The following is an 18,421-nucleotide window of genomic DNA, read 5'->3' on the forward strand; positions in this document are numbered from 1 at the left end:
GACGACGACGATTACCGTCCGAATTGTTTGTTGTGTACGAAACGATATTATATTATATAAATGCACCTATAAATTATAATATATTAAATTTTAACTTGCAATTATAAGACGTCGGAAAAATTAAAAACAGTAAAATCGCATAGTTTGTCCACGTAGTATATAAACAATATAAGTATATAACGTGTCTATATATAATATTACAATGTATTTTAATATTATGTTCTCAGCAAATTTATACGTTTTTTCTCCGTCTTCGGCCGAATTGAACGCGCTTGCACGGCCAACTCGTTATAATAATAATAATAATAATGTATAGTATAGGCGCACGAGCGGCCACCATACCATCTGAATTTCAGATCTGTATTCGTGACAGACGTGAGCTGCTCGTTGTGTGTGTATAGTTACATTATATACCGCGACCACGGTTGTGTTTCGTTCACCACTTCGTTGAAGTTTGACTAGAAATAAAAACAATGGTGATCCACATTTTAACGTAAGACACTCATTCTTTCAGAAAACACTTGCGTTTTTGAAAATATTTCTATTATGTAATTTTAAGTCGCTATACAAAACATTTATAGAAAACAATTATATTTTTTACTATTTTATATCGTCATAATGTTTTAAGTATTTTACTCTTTTGATTAATACCATACAATTTTATTTTCATATTCAGCTTTAGAATAAGTAATTTTAAATGCGTATTGCCATTAAAAAAAGTATAGAATTCAAAAAAATTATAACGATAAAATAAAAATAAAAACGCAATTCTTTCATACATTTCTGCTTTTTTTACGACTTCAAATTATATAAAAAAAAGTATTTTCAAAAACATTAATAGCTTTCGAAATAATGAGTGTCTTACGTTAAATGGATCATCCGCTATATACAATATCGAGTCGTCGTACGTTTGGTCGTTGTATATTATAATATATTATTGTGTATATCTGGCTATCGGACGAACGTTTATTTCTTGTTCGTTTGCAGCAGTGACTACGTGGAAATTTTTTTTTCATTTTTAAAACGCATCTAACTCCGTCCGCGCGCGCGCGAGATAACATCATCGCGGCTGACACGCGGTTATAGTATGCACGGCGGCGTTATACGGACTTGGGAGGAGGACAGCCTCGGCGACCATATATATACCTACATCGTTATTCCTATGTATTATGTATATTGTTATTTTTCATTATTATTATTATTATTATTATTTCTTATTTTTTTTTCTTACCATTACCGTTTCTTTGTCGAATGTGACGCGGGCGACGGCGCCGCTGCTGCTGAGAGAGTATTTTTTTTATATATTGTTCACTTATATTATATACTTATGTAGATATGCTCGCATACCATAATATTCATATGCGCGTGAACGATTTTGGAAATGTGAACGACCAGCCGGAGCTGAAGCATAACGACGTTATTTTTGAACCGCGGACGATGCAAATCCAAAATAATTTTATCGCGTATTTTGAATAACGTATATTTTCATATATTTTATAACAAGAAAGTCCAAATGAACGCCACGAATATTTACATTTTAATGGTCTTGCCCTTTACACAGATAGTTATACAGATAGTATAATAATATTATTGTCAAAACGCGCGTTTCATAAATAATAATAATATGCGTTTATGTCGGTATGGCCGATATATCTATTTTACCTTTAAGAACAACGCTGGGCATCATATTATATCCAATTACAATTAAATTGTACTTTATTTTATTATGATGACGTAATCTATTAAATCACATTAATATCATATTATTAGAACTGTTTGTAGACATTTCATTAAATAGGTACCTATACCTATATTCAATATCAAGACTAGTGAATCGTATTTTTCTTTAAATTTATAAACTTTTTTATATATATATTTTGAGAATGGATTATTTTCTTATACCAATTAATTTTCTAACGATATATTTCCCAGCCCCTACTGTGGCGCAGGTAAACGCGTAAAACTCGTTTCCTCGCCAGGAGAGAAAGAATGATAAAGAATTAGATTATACTGAGACATTTCGTATTAATATCTATCACGATATATTATTATATATATTTCAATATTTGTAATATAACTTTACTACATATATTATATATATATATATATATAAGTATATAAATGACAAAACATAAATGCCTGTACGACGATGATGATGGTGATGATCTGTCTGTGTGTGTGTGTGTGTACACCCACGTATTTAACTCTGTGCTCTTTCGATTTCGCAGACGGTTATCACTCTCCGCTGGCGGAATTCGGAGGCTAAGCAAACGCTCCGGGGCCTCGATATAATATAATTGCATTCCACGCGGCGCCGCAACAAAATAAACGGTCTATATTTTACCGAAGAAATTCCACCGACGTCGTCGTCTTCCGTGGTCCGGAGAAAAACTCAGTGAGCCCAGTATAACAATGATGATAATAATAATAACAAAAACAGAAACAACAATGACAACCACAACAACAACATCATCAACAAGGACATTAACAACACAAACAATTTATTATAACGTAGCCCGAGGAACGGGAGACAAGTATTTCCGGAATCGCAATTATTGTCGCCATCGAATTCAATGGATGATTGATTCCCGTCCAGAGAGGAGTGAACTTTTCAGTAACAAACAAACGAACAGGTAAAACATTTTAGGTTTTCGATAGTATTTTAAAAAGAAAGACAACGGGTCGCCACAAAAGCATACATCTCGCCCGCACAATGGTTGAGGCGCTGCGCCCACGACGTTTTTGTTTCAATAATGATGTCGTTTCAAATGGACACAAAACTTTTGTTCGAAATTTCAGTTTGCGTAAATATTCTTTGAATGTTCGTTATTTTCCCGCTCACGTTAATTAAAATAATATAATGGTTACGTGTTAACTTGTCGTTCGTAAATCTCGGAACTTCAGGTTCAAAAACCACATTATCGTCAAATCGTATTTCACCTCAGCCGTGTGTTACATTTTATAGAGTTATCTCGCGTTCTTTAAAATAACTAAACGATATGACAAAATAACAAATTCAAAATTGAATCAATGTAAATAAATAATTTAAAAAATATATATACATAAATGCGTTACATGACCTAATTTATAGTAATTTGAACTTTAATGACGACTGAATATACTTAATATACGAACCTAATATTTATACGATTACAATTTACAACCCCGAATGGGGCTACGACTTGCTATCTCCATTAATTCAATAATTATTAACACTATAACTCTGCAGTGAGTGCGTAGCAGCGATAATGTTAAATACCCGCGAGTGCAATTCCGATGCAAAAGAACTCATTGGAATTACTTAATTTTATCTTATAAATCATAATTAAATAATATGACGTATTGCGATGTTTTTCACGTCGGCGGAAACATGGACGAGAAACGAAAGAAAACCATTTTCTTTAAAACTTGGACGCGTTTTGCCAACCGTCTGGTCGTCGCTGCAAAAGGGGTGGTGATGGCGACGTGAAACCGTACACAGACTGCACTGTGTCGCACGCGATTTGGATGGTGGGGCGCGGGTGTTACGGTAATGATATTATTATTATTATTACGTTCACGTGGGTCACGTCATATTATTATCACGACGACGACGACGTCTCACAACGCCGTCGTCGCGCGGACACACAAACAGAAAACAGCAGATAATAATAATTAATATGGCACCGCAGCGGCGGCGCGTCAGTGTCGGCGGTTGAATAACCTCATCGCATCCCGGTGCAGTCGTCGTTGTTCTAACAGTTTCGGCGTCGTTTCCTGCGCCGCCGCGAGTTGATTAAACGCCGTCATCATCACGCTCCAGTTTCGTGCAGATCTTGTATCGCGAGACCGACCGACCGTGTGCATTTCGTCTTAAGATGTATTATAATATTATACGCATTTCCACCGCAAGTGGAACGCGTACGACGGCGGTGCGTGCGCCGGTAATCTAATATATCGCGTCCAGGCTGCAACATTACCATGGTATATTATGTATTTATGTATAATAATATTATATTATGCTGTTTTAATGCACGCGCAATACCATTGCTGTAATATATCATATTATTACTATACGGTCACTGTTATAACGTTCTACGAGATGGTGGAGATATTACAAGCAACCGACGCAGCAGCTATGTACGATATATATATAAATAATGCGATGATGTCTTAAAAAACATACTTGCAACAATAATAATATAATTATATATATACGCGTAGGCATAATATTATTATATTCGGCGGCGGTCGCGTTTTTCCGATATTTTATTGTACATCGTTTCGCCGCCCCGAGAGACTGTTTATATCGTATACCTATTAAGTTATATACCTACCTAGCGTATAATAATATATTCATTTTAATAATATTATTATACTGCTGCAGAATGAGAGACCGTGGTGGGAGCGACTGACGCCGCGGACGAGTCGTCGCGGACTACAACGGGCTCGTGACCGGATCTCGTGGATAATCGTGATCGTCGAAAACGTTGCAGAACAGCGAAACGAAATTAGGCGCACTGCTGAAACTTGTAATAATATAATATATTGATATACATATACGACGGACGTGGTCTCGGGGGGGGGGGAGGGGGAGGCTCGACTCGGCGTAGGATAGTATGGTCGTTTAGGGTTGGGATTTCTTCGATATGCTTTGCATATTGCTTACCGAAGCTAACGTTAAATGAGAATAATAGTGATAGAGCATTTTATAAGTGCGTTATTTTGAATTTTGGGGCATTATATAATATGACATATGTCATTATGACGATACCTATGCGTGAGGCAATTATGAATCACACTCCGACAAACACTGTTCTGGTCGGATATCAGTATATCACTCGTACATAGTTTGCTATTCCTACCATGTTGTATATGTAGGTGTTTGTACGAATAAAATTATTTACGATAGAATATCGTACCAGAAATAATAATAAATATACGAAAGTATACGAATATGTAAATATATAACTGTACGAATTTAGCGGGATACAAGAATTTCGGTATTTCGTATTTTTCTGCACGCTTCGTTTCGAAGTCGACCGATGCTTATAGCGTACAATATTATAATATTATCTATTACCACTCTTACCGGCATGGTACCTTTTTTATATTATTATAAGTACATCCGCAACGTGTTAAAAAAAAAAATCGTCTGATAAAATTCGCGTCGATCAAACATGAAATTCAAATGAAGCCACTGCCGGTCCCACCAGCCGCCCGCGGCGGAGACGCGCGCGCACAGATCGCCGCACGTGCGTCGTTTCGCCATATTTTCACGCGTCGAGGCGCGCATAGTACACGATTTTCGCGGTCTCTCTCTTTCCCCCTTTCCCTTTTCACGCTCTCACCCTCTCTCTTTTCTCTTCCATCTCTCTCGCTCTCCGTCTCGCTCGGTCTCTCGCCCTCTCTCTCAATCTCTCTCGCGCCGGTCCACCGTCGATCATTCGCCGTCTGGCCGTCGGCAGGCGCGCTCGTCGTGCCGCGAAAACCGATAGTGTCCGTTGGTCGGTCGTCACCATCACCACCATCGAATGTCGGCAGACGTGTAACGGCTTTGGGTAATTATATTGTTTTTTATGAATATATTTTTTCTTCCAGTTTTGTTTCTTGAAAAAAAAAGACGATTGCAGTAGTTTTATTTAATTTAAACGAACCGCCGGTCGCGTATCCGGACTATAACGTGCATGTCACATATTATACGCTACGATGAGTGTATACATACGATGGATGTGTTTGTCTACACAATTTGTGCGAAACGAATATTGTATTATTTTCACAACGCGATCCGTTCATTTGGCGTTTCCCACATCTACCAGCTCTATATTGCAGACCTGCACCGGAATCGACCGAATTGAGCCGTACTGCCGTCCACGGGCTTAACGGATGATAGTTTGTGTCCGAAAATTCACATTATCGTTATTAAACGCCAGCAACGCGCAACACAATTCCGGTAATATTAATTAATTACGAGTATTACCATAATATTGTATAATATGCGGAGACAGTGGTGGTTAAGTGTAATACATTATGGTATGGTATATTTATGTAGAATATAAAATAATATACGCGCAAGCAATCCGGTCGACGAAAAGTTTTTCTATTATTCAAGTATATAATACAGTTTTTACCTCTTTTTTTTTGGTTTTGTTTTTCTTTTACTTCGCTCTTCTCCAGAAAAACGCGCATAAAACTTTTAGGTAAAAGAAACTGTAAATATATAAATATACGTTCGAGTATTGTTATTTCTTTGCTTGTCGGTTTTCTCGAGTGCCCCATCACCTAATGTTTTTCTTCTTTTTTATATTATTTATTCCTCCTCGCGCACTTTATTTATTATCCGAAAATCTTCTTATCCTCGGTGTGCGGGGACGAGAACAAATTTGAAATTCGCTGAAAGTTAATCCAAGAATGTTTTTTTTATTAACATTTTTATGTTTTGTTTTTTTTTCATTGTACGCGAAAGTCCACGTCTTAATTCAATAACCAAAATGCTTATTACATTTACATAATGGAAATTATTTCGTTGTGGAACGATGTTTAATTTTTTTTTCATTATTTATGCCTTATTATGCATTTCTTCGCTCCTCCAATCGTCGTTTTTCCTGCTGTCGATTAATAATGGAATATTTAAATGACATTTTATACCCTATTGTATTATAACGTACGATATTATCAAGAGGTATATATATAATATAATAATGTATAGTCCGTGGCGCGAGTGTTTCTTCATTGATGGGAAAGTTATCGACTCGCGTTTGCGGAATTTTAAAGAACAGAGAGGGATCGGTTATAGAGAATTGACGCCGAGGGGGAAGGAATGAAAAAAAGCGTAAAATGCGCTGCTCGAGAAACATGTAATAATAATAATCGCACCGACACCCCTATACTCACACGCATACACATATAATATGTATATTGTATATATATATATATATTGTTGAACGAAAGTTTTGCCGCAAATGAAACTCGCCGTAGTGTTAAAAATTCCTGCAAAAGCGTTCATTAAAATGTTTTTCGTTATACGTGTATGTGGTAGTATGTTTCAGTATCGTGCACAGCCTTTGTTCGGCGCATTCATTCTTAGACTTTATGTTATACCACACGTGAATGGTTTTCGGTCAAAACTCCCGTAAAATTTAACGACCTATTCCTCTATATATATATAATACCCTCTGTGTACCAGTATTTTAGCCAGTAAAGAACTATACAGAATAATATAGTTATCTAATATAAAGAACTTTTCTTTTTTTTTTTTATCGAAAACTCGTATCGACAAGGTTGTGTGCAAATACGTCACGGTACGTAGACTGATTTGAGATATTTTTCGGCGGTGCAAAGACGACAACGTTATAATAAAAAACACGGCTTTATCAGCTTTCATTTTTGTTTTCTCGTAAATCGTAATCGTCCAGCGTAATGGGGTTTAGGCCCAGCCAAATTTTTGGGGCGAAAGAGATGAACATCCCAGTCATACTCTTATAAGTCCTCCTCCTTGTGTGTATATTATGATATACTACTATTATTATATTGTACAATTTCCCTCCCGGGACAAGCCGTAAAAAACGATCGGGCACTTAATATTACTATTTCGATATAACCGTGCCCCAAATATGATATTATATTCTATATTATACGCTGTTATCATTATTACTATTATTATTATTATTATTATTGTTATTAGTGTACTGTTAGATCACATAGTCGCCTGACGCCCAGTTGTAATAACACGCGGTGGCGCGGTCAAGCAGCGATTGCTAAACTCCGATTAGAATAATATTATGTATAAACCGACCATATATTAATATTTTACAGTATAGTTTAATAATATTATATAGTAGGCAGGTAGTGCTGTGGTACGTAGGCGTTATACATATTATAATAAAGTTATAATAACGGTTTGGTGGAATATATTCAAAATTAAATTTTACTCGGACCGTATAATATGATTTATCAGGTTTCTCGGCCTGGGCACCAAGCGTTTCAAAGCAGCAGCGTACTATAGTTTGAGTGTGTATATAATGTGTATCTGTGAGTGCAAGCGCACGCGCTAAGTCCATTATGATATATTATTTTAAACGGATATTTTAAGAACTGGCCGTCGTATACTTGCCAGAAAATTGATTGTTTTTGTTTTCATAATATATAAAGTATTTGATAAATATTTGTGCATGCGATCCATCTGGTCGACGGTGGTGGGTGCGGCGTTGAACAGAATAAGGTAGCTTAAAATAAACCATCGATTTGACGTAGCACGTGTGCTTCGGGCTTGGGCTCAGCTTATTCCCTTGCAGGATACGCGGTCGGTTATATCTATATATTATTATCTATGTGTTCTACAGGGCGCGCTTTTCGAAGGTTAAATTTGTAATGAAAAGTATAATTTACTATGGAAACCGTTTTTTTATTTAAATATCCGTTATTACGGTAAACGCGTCATGAAAATAGATATTATTATATGGTTTGTAGTCATAACGTAGAGTTTTCATATCGTCAAAAGCCCTTCAAAAAAAAATGTATATTATTACAGTATATACTATTTTATATTATGTACATATTAATATTATATACGAGCGATAACGCGACGTCGACACCGCCCGCGCGCGTCACGTCATACAATTTTTTTTAGCCAGCTCTTCACCCCCTCCCCACATGGCCTGACAGTTCGCCCACGCGACTGACTGGCGCGTGTGCCGCACCTGAGTCGCGACTGCACAACCACCACAGCGTATAATCCGGCGGGATAGCCGCACACGGCCGTATAACATGATGTATTATAATATAGTGAGTATAATAATAAAACTGCTATAATAATAATATTATCGTATATATACAAAACGGAATAATTTATTGGCCACTGTCGTTCCAGCTGCCAACGCGTCACATGGCGTTGCACAAACACATCGGTCCGCGGCTGTCGAATGTAACGTTATATTATTATTATTATTATTATTATTATCATAGTGACAAGCGGCGGCGGCGGATTCTATAATAATATTATTATTCCTCTTCGTTATCTGACGCGGTCGAATCCTCCGCACCCAAACCCGTGACGTCTGCAGCGACGATGATTTATTATAATATTGCCGTCGGTTTGAGCAAATATGAGATCGACAAAACGTATCCGCGTAATTCCATAATATGGTAGGTACGCGCCCGATCGTGTGTAGTGTGTATGTGCAGTGTATACATCATATGACTAAATTTTAGTATTAAAATGGACTATATAAATTAGTTTGACGCGTTTTGACTATTATAATTAGTTAACTAGTTAATTTTAATTAGTATATATTGAGCTAGGGGTTAGGAACTTTGCACATATGTATATAACATATGTTCTTTTTTTTTTTATATCCTAGAAGAATATGACAAGTATGAATCCTTTTCGTGCTTGATGATAACTGATAAGTAAAGCGTATTATTATGTTTTCTCAATCTATATATAAATTAAAAAGGTTTTGAATTTTCTATCAGCTCACTTTAAATGTTTATAAAATATGAAGTTCGATTTTCGGCTCATTATTTTATGTAAAGCGTATTTTCGAGTGTTATAAAATTTTGCATATAAAATCGCTAACGAGTATATTTTTTAGCACTACAACTCTCGAACCCCGATATCGACATATTATATGCCTATATGACATTTATTTCCCCTTACGTTCCTAACTTCTTTTTTGGTTCCGGTATCTTTGCTTTTCTGTCGAGAGACATTGTCTCTTTCTCTCATCTTCGGTTCAGTCTGAGCAACCCACTCCCTGTAACAACTCCTTCAATTTGTTTCCCCTCTACATATAAACTATATTATACAGTAGGTATACACCTTTGAAGCCAACGGCTGCATTGACGTTTTTTATTCATTCATCTTGATCTAAGTTCTCCCTTATTTCAGGCGATATCTCCGTCTTTCTTTTTCAAATTGGCTCCTGCGCATCACCTGATATAGAATCCTTTGTTGATTTATGTTCACCTCTTATTATAATATTTCATTCACAATTTCATCAAAGACTCCGGGATGCAGCCTACGGGATCCTCTGCAGTATTGATACATTTAATAAATGTTCACAACGTTCACTCCCAATTGCACAGCTTCATAAGTTCCCCGAACAACCAAACGTCGATAAAGAGCACATAACAATTATATCACTAGATTCTTACGGCCGTATCACCATGGCTACAAAAATAATTATAATATTATATTACGAGTGTTTACCACTGTCCCCATATTACACCGACCGTACAATCAAAGAAACAGCGGCGTTAGACATTGTTTTTTTTTCTTTCAATTCTGTACAAGAGAGTGCGCGTGATAAATGACAGATGGCCTATATAATATCTATACACATGGCTGAAGTGGCGTATACGCATGTATATGTGTGTACATATATAGTATGTATGCTTCTGCAAGTCTGGTGTGTGCGCGCGTGTGTATACATATACACGAGATTATGAGGAGCGACGGGCTCGTAAGTCTGGATGAGGTGGGTCGGGGAGCGGCTGAAACCTTTTTCCGATCCCTGAAACAATACGACACGGCGACCAGATTACACTTAGCGTGCGTCTATTCCCCTTTATGCAGGAGCCGACGCGATATCCCGCGGTCGCCGCCCACTGCTGCAGCTGCTGACCCGCGAAGAAAATATAAAAATCCCTGATGCGAATGTGTCGCGCGCGTGGCATTCGTTTCATGTTTGCATTGCTCCGATATCTGGCGAGGAAGAGGTTTTTGTATTATATGTATAATAAAAAAATATACTATGTACAAACATCAACGGGTCGTAAAAATTGTCTTCTATATATATGCCGTGGTCGTATAGCGTATAACGTAAACTATATTATTACACTATACGTATATATATATATATATATCGTATTCGGCCTACACGTGCGGTGTTGCCGGACCATAATAATACATATCGCCACTGCGATATATATACAAACAGTCAGCCGAGCCCCATCGGGGCTCGTTTTCCGGGAGACGTCGAGTACGCGACGACCGCGGCGTTTTTACGCACCTCATACCGTGGCGGGTTTTATCGACATTTTACGTCCGTCGTTTATGCGCCAAACGACGGTACCGCGCAGAGTACTTTATATTATGTTATTATTATTATATTCCCCGGCGGGCACGTTAGAGCGGATACGGTTCCCGATGGTCGGCGTGTTGTTATATACGTGAACTATATAATATTATATATTATGTGTATATATATATAAACAAACACAAACTGATTTATATCGCGAAATAAAATCGACTCGAGCAAGCCACGATCGTGGACGACGAAAAGCACTATAAGTGTGCAGATTTTCCCGCTGTGCGATAAATACCATCAAATAATAATAACAACAAAAAAACCAAGTATTGCGTTTTATGTAGGTATAGATTCCACAAAATATGTTGGTCTGCGCCTCTTTGGGTGAGAAATTGTTTAGAAATTTCAGTTATTCTTTTTCTCTCTTTACCACTTTAAGATTGTATTTGGGATAAATAAATCAAGAACAACCCAACCTTCCCTCCGCTAGCTCCCACGAAGAATAAAATTGATCGTTTTACCTCTCGACCGACAGCTTTCATTATAATAATAATATAGAACCCTATTTTCTCTGTTTTCGATTAACAATTCTTTTTATTCCGCATATTTATAAGCATCAGGAAAAAAAGACTGAAAATGTAACAAATAAATAAACCGTTCGTAGAAATTCTTTTATCTTACCTTTCATTCGCTACTCCTCATAAACATATATTTTGTCAACTTTCCACATTGAAATATGAGATATAGTAATTTTTAGTTCGAATAGAATGAGTCTGCGTGCTTTAGTGCTAAATGGCAATCCCACTAAATAGTGGTTGTACAGCTATATTAATTTTTTGTTTTCGAGCAATACATCAAAGGTTGAAATTTATTAAACATTAAATAAATATAACGAGTTATTTATTAAATGTTTATTGTTTACATTTTTTTTACTAAAATGTGTACACGTATTTAAATGTTTATTACAGTGTTATATTATCTAACAAAATATTAAGATAATAAATTAATAAAGCAATAAATTATAAAGATAGAATGCGATGATTCTTGAAAATATTGTCATATAAAACATGAATGACTAATTCAATTCAGTAAGTAGGTAGAACATATTAGGTACTTACATAAATCATTAATGGCAAATATTATGGCTTGTCCAATTTTTAAAATATATGAATAATGAATATAATATAGGTACTATACGACTAAACGAGTATAACTTAACCTTCAAAACACTTTTGGTCTACACACAATTAAACCCTTTAAGGATATTATTTTAAAATGTATTCACTGACATTGACGTCATTCAATTTGTAATGAAATTACTTATTGTGCACGTATTTAAAATAAAAATATTATACACCGAGAACATTTTGCCCGTCAGTAGGTTTTAATCAAACCGGATCTGCCCACTTGAATAATATCATTATCGGTCTTGTTATTATAATTATTATTATGATGTATGATTCAATGATTGTCTGGTTAAAATTAATTACTCGTGTACCTACTAGATATCCGTCCAAGAGCTGTGTGTGTATAACGATAAACAGTATCAGGCACTTCTCACGATAACTCAATAACAAATTACCATTTATGGATAGATAAATATATGCATTATGCAGTACCTATATATTATAATTTATAATATTATGATTATAATATTTAACTGTTAGAGTAGGACGAAGAATATATCAAAAAATCTATTTTCTTTATGTTTTTTTTCTAATCATTATTATTATAATTATTACCGTGTAGGTACATCGTACATTGAAATTTCGAGAGTTAATAAAACGGGATTTATTGAAAAAATAAAAATCATAAATTCACCATTAAAATTAAATACGGTTTTTTGCAATAAATCATCGTGTTTGGCACTCGGTGTTTAGACGTTTAGTTCCAATCAATTCCAAGTACAATGCATCATGATTTAATTATTACGTGGCCCTAATGCTATATAATATACGGTCAGACTGTAATAATGTTATTTTTACGTTTCGTGTGATTGTTCGTCGTATAAATTTACAAGCTATAGCGTGCTGTTTTTGAGTGCAAAACTACATAAACTCGTGGCAAATGGAAAACTTAACGGCAAGAGCGGAACCCACTCAGTACAAGTCAAAACATTGAGTAGACTTTCTGTGAATAGGTCACAGGAAATCCTGAGATACGCGTAGATGCATTTAGAGCTATAATGTTGAACGGCGATGAATTATACGCACATGAGAGCAAAACTTCATATTATAGTATGACTTGTGATTTTAAGAATTAAAAAAATTCCACTTTGCGTAAAAGCGTATTATTTGTATCACATATTATATCAAATATATAAGCGACGTACAAATGCTATTATACGTGTTGCATCATTTGCCGCAAACGCTGGCAGATTGAAAACACTTAACAAACGCCCTTTGAGAAACTACCCGGTCGGCACACCGTTAGGCAGTATAATATATGGTAGTAATAATCGTACTCTCGTGCTGCAGTGGCGACGTGATATATATTTAATAAAAATGTGGAAATCTTCAAAAACCCGCATGATACAGTTTTCGGTCGATTGACCATCGGAGTTACTTCCGTTTCCCTTTTGCCGATGCCGGATTCATATTATATATCACAATATATTATGTGGTAATAATAATAATAATGATAATAATAGTATAATATTCTAAACGCGATCGTTTATTCGATCGGAGTAAGTACATAATAATATAGGTCCATCCCGAAAAACACCCTCGGCCGGCGTACGTGTGTCTGTACAGTGACTCGCACACATAACAAATGGACGCATTTTAACTTCATCTTTTAATACTCGCGCACTCACTTTAATATCATGGAAAAACGAGTAAGCTAGACTCGTCGTGTATAGTATTACTCACTATAATACGGCCGGCGCGGCGGCAGAATGACGGACTGCGCGTTTTGCAATTCGGTTAAGTACAGTACCCTCTCCTACCCGCTAACCCACTACAACAGATGTGATCTATGAGGGAGGGAATTCATGAATGTTTCATTTTGTTTTCGTATCACCCGGCTTTTTGTCGAAGAGTTTTTCTAAAATATATTATACGATCCGATGATAGAATACAATATCCCGGGCCGTAAAAACCGACAACGCTGCAGTATACTTTTTAAAATATCAATTCAGACGTGACCTTATTTTAATTATTTTAAAATGTCTCGAATTATATTATTTTGTCTTTACCGAGCAAATAACATACTACGAAACGCGATAAAATATGTAGATGTAGCTATGTAAAAAAAAAATACTGAATTGATTGTAACGGTGGATTATGTATAGTGGATAATCAATTTGTGGAGTTCGGTGTATCGTGTGTAAAAAATAATTCAAGTCAAACATAAAGTGTTCCACACCAACGTTCCACTTAACAGTTTGGTTCTAATAAATAATTATACGCGAATCGCGCAGTATAATATTATGAATGACTTGCAGACGATTACAAAGTCACCGAGCTTTTAACTTTTCTAAAAAATTGGCAATAGCACGCGTCGCCATTAGCAACAAAGACAGGCGTCTATGATATTATGTTAAAACCGATTTGGGGTAAAAAAAAACTATGATTTATCGATTCCAGAATCTCTTCGTAGTTCGTGCGCTGCAATAGTTTCTCGCGGGACGTTCGTTCACGCACAGTTGTAATACCGTGCGCTGCCGAGAACCGACAGACCGGCGTGACGATAACAGATCATCCGTTTTTGTTCTATTTCCGACGACGCGCACCGAAAATACAATAAAAAATATTTGTGTGTACCATAATGTCATACCGCCTGAACGCCGCGGCGATCATCAATAACCGAGAAAACGCTGAACGACGCGGCGCTTTGTGTGCGACGGAAAGCTTTCTTTTTTTCTGGTTAATTTATTTTATTTTTTATTTATAACATTGACAAACTAGTTTTCGCGGGCACTCCCTTCATCGCCCCCACATCATCACCACACAAGCGCACGCACAGGCAATCTTAAATATAGTACTATATACAGAGTCCCGCAAACGTTTACCAACTATATTTGTGTGTGTGTGTGTGTGTGTGTGTGTGTGTGTGTGTGTGTGCAATACAACTGTGCAGTTCTCTGTAAAAGTATACTGCACACACACACATTCAACACTACATATTGTAATGTTTATACGCGTGCACGTAATATTATAATCGTGAACTTGACTGGTCACGACGATGCAACGCCTCGAGGTCTCGATGTATAGCGTATAATATCGTAACGGTATAGAATATATTATTATTATTATTACTGCAGGTTGACCGATGCAGAAAAGCGCATTAGCTCGCGCGCGATCGCTATTACCTACTATTATTATTACTATGACTACTATTACTACAACTACTAGTACCATCAACCGTCGTGATTATGTGTTTGCGCGGCCCTGGCGTCTAATAAATCGATTTGCACGGCGTATTAGCCGCGACGACGCTGCACGCTGTAATAATATCATTTTATACACTGCAGGTCCGCCGTTATAATATACAGGGACGTTGGCCAATAAATCTGATCTGTTTTATCCAGTCTCCTCCACCCGCGGTAAAGTTCAACGTGATGTTAATAGTAAACGCTGATGCGGAGGAGTATATATAGGCGGCAAACCGTCGAAGTATATTTTCTACATAACATTACTATTATTTTAATACGGTAACCGTGCAGATATAATAGTATAGAGGTACCTCTTAAATACGACTCTCTCAGACGGTATTCGATTGCGAAACGTGCCGGCGTGGTGCCAATAATGGCTCTGTGGTTGTTATATAATTAAAAAAATGCACGAAAGCGCTGACGGGGATGAAATATTTCTAGTGATCTTTCATTATTATACGACCCCTTGTACAAAAAAAAAACACCGTGGCTTTGCGTTAGACCGCCGGGTAAAACTATCTCCGTTCGAATTTATTGCTTACCGTTTTTCAACTTAAATAACACACCTTCACTGTTTGTTTCATAAGTTACATAATAATATTATGAATAAACTAAACGACAATACCTACATAAAAATACAATTTCTGAAAACCATATCAACGACGTGGCATAAAAATGTACTAAAAATGTCTATCTAGGTTTAATTCTCCATGTCCATAGTCTGTTAGTTTTTTTCAGTGTAAGGTGACCGTATGTGGTTCAGTCTTACACTTTGCGCTAGACGTGTTTGAAATAAAACCGTTCTGCATACATATCGTATATATACGATAAACGTGATTTATGAGTGTGCAGGGGACATAACGAATACACTCGATGAATTTTGAACGATCTAAAAATTGCGATACACCGCCGCCGCTTTCAATTAGTAGAAATATAATTATCCACACTGAACGTATTTTGAATAACGTTATTCTTCCGTTCGGCGGAATCACGTTTAGCCGGTTAATCCGGCGCAGTGTATACGGTAATTGATTTTCAGCACAGTTAACAAGTCCACCAGAGCGGTGGCGGTGACGTGACTTATAGAATCCCGCACAAATTCCACTTTGTGAGTGTATACACATATATATATATATATTTATAGATGAATAGGTGTTGTGTATGTACCTATATACGTATATGCGTAATGCGGAAAAAGCAATAAATAGGATTAAATTTTCAATTTCCCCAAGTCGTCCGCGGCCGCCCCTTCCACCCAGCGGGTCGCTGCTGTCGGCGATGTAGTTAGTTAGCACCGCGTGCGTCCCCGTGATTTAACGCCGTCGGAAACATTGCAAATCTAATCACGTACCAGCTACTACACCTATACTACGACTCGCTCACTCTCTCTCTCTAGTCTCTACAGTCTACCCGTATCCGTCACGGGACCGGCGTCAAAAATAATCTGGCCCCGAGCGAGTGATTCTTCAATTACACGACATCGCACACCGCGTGTGATGCGTTGGTTATGAAAACGGTGAACAGCGTAGCGTATAACTTATAATATATGTATATATATGGTTATATATGGATCCGGGCTAGACAGGCGGGCGCGATGAAAATTCGTAAAAACACATCCCTTTAACCCAGTATTATTATTATTATTATTATTATTATTATCATGACAAGCGTGTGTGTACATAACTCGAGTAATTTCAAAACGGAAATGAAACGCTGCCGCCCCTCGCGTTTGACAGAGACTGCTACCTCGCCTTATGAACGGAGGACGGGAAGCGTTTGTGTCACTTCGTGCCGACACGTAATGGCCGGATCAAGCGTATAGCACGAGAGTGCATCTGCAGAACCCGAACAGAGATTTTCGGAATTTTTTTTCAGTCTCATCGCAACACCATACACAATAACAATATCGTGCATGTATACATAATAATGTAGTTCTTTGCGCATTTCAGTATAGGAGATCCGAAGGTGTCAATTGCATTGTAATTGCATGCGACCATTTTTTTGAATTCGATATCTACACCAATTTCAAGTTATAATAATATTATGATAGCCACAATAATACATATTATTATATTATAATACGTAAAGAACCTAATACGGGTGTGTAACAATAACAATAACCGTAACTGCAATCGTGTAACGGCCATATTAAATGATCCGTAAAAACATTACCCAATAAAATGGGCTTGGGGCCCATAGTACCTATAGCATTTGCATATTTGTTTTTAGTTGTTTTTTAGCAGAGTAAGCTACACGAAACGCTTAGTGCTATATGTGGAGCTCAAAGACAAAAGTTTTTACATGCAGTTTTTACATCGTATTTCGTGTTTTTTGCATTAGTTCGATTATATACGTTGCGACTGTTACGCTATTTTTTTTTTAATGTACCGATGCACTTACACGAAACATAATAATGCAGACTTAATGATTTGATGTGCAGAACACTTAACACTAGGTCAGTATAGAACTATCCCCGTGTAATCTACAACGAGGAATAAAGTATAACTGCTGCAGCCTGCAGATCCATAAACATGTCATCGACGCCCGGCCATATTTCCGTGTGCATTAGCAGTTAGGACGGAATAGTATATAATATATACATGATATTATCATGTCTGTCTAGTGTTTCGTTTTTTTTTCTGTAAAACAATTCAATCACTCTAGTTACTATAGTTACTTTCTGTCTCTATACACAGAAGTACCTCCTACAATAAATCTCAATTCCTGCATTAATAATCTGAAACATTAAACATCGATCATTCGTGATCGTTTCAATGAACAGTATAATATATAGTATGTCCCAGAAGTCTCGTATCACCCTTAGTACCTCCGTGGAAAATCAATATATTAAAATAAAATTTTTTTACAGTAATAAGTATGGAAATTCTAATTGAATAACATAATATTCGATTTTTTTTTCAAAAATTCAAAAAATTATCAAACATTTTTTTAGAAAAATAAATTTATTAAATTTCCAAGATAGCCATTTTGTTGATCATATTTTTTAAAACAGTTCATAAACAAAAAATATTACAAT

The 18,421-nt window shown here is 36.5% G+C and overlaps 1 long non-coding RNA gene across 1 annotated transcript in view; it reads left to right on the forward strand.

Moving 5' to 3' along the window:
* The window catches only part of LOC107882420, a 77,820-nt gene extending 65,901 nt beyond the window's left edge, over nt 1-11,919 (forward strand). The window contains exon 7 of the long non-coding RNA XR_003839664.1: nt 2,229-11,919. This is a non-coding gene — a long non-coding RNA (uncharacterized LOC107882420). The remainder of the gene's footprint in view (nt 1-2,228) is intronic.
* Nucleotides 11,920-18,421: the final 6,502 nt, after the last annotated feature.

Source organism: Acyrthosiphon pisum, chromosome A2 (assembly GCF_005508785.2).
Source record: "Acyrthosiphon pisum isolate AL4f chromosome A2, pea_aphid_22Mar2018_4r6ur, whole genome shotgun sequence".
Lineage (NCBI taxonomy): Eukaryota > Metazoa > Arthropoda > Insecta > Hemiptera > Aphididae > Acyrthosiphon > Acyrthosiphon pisum.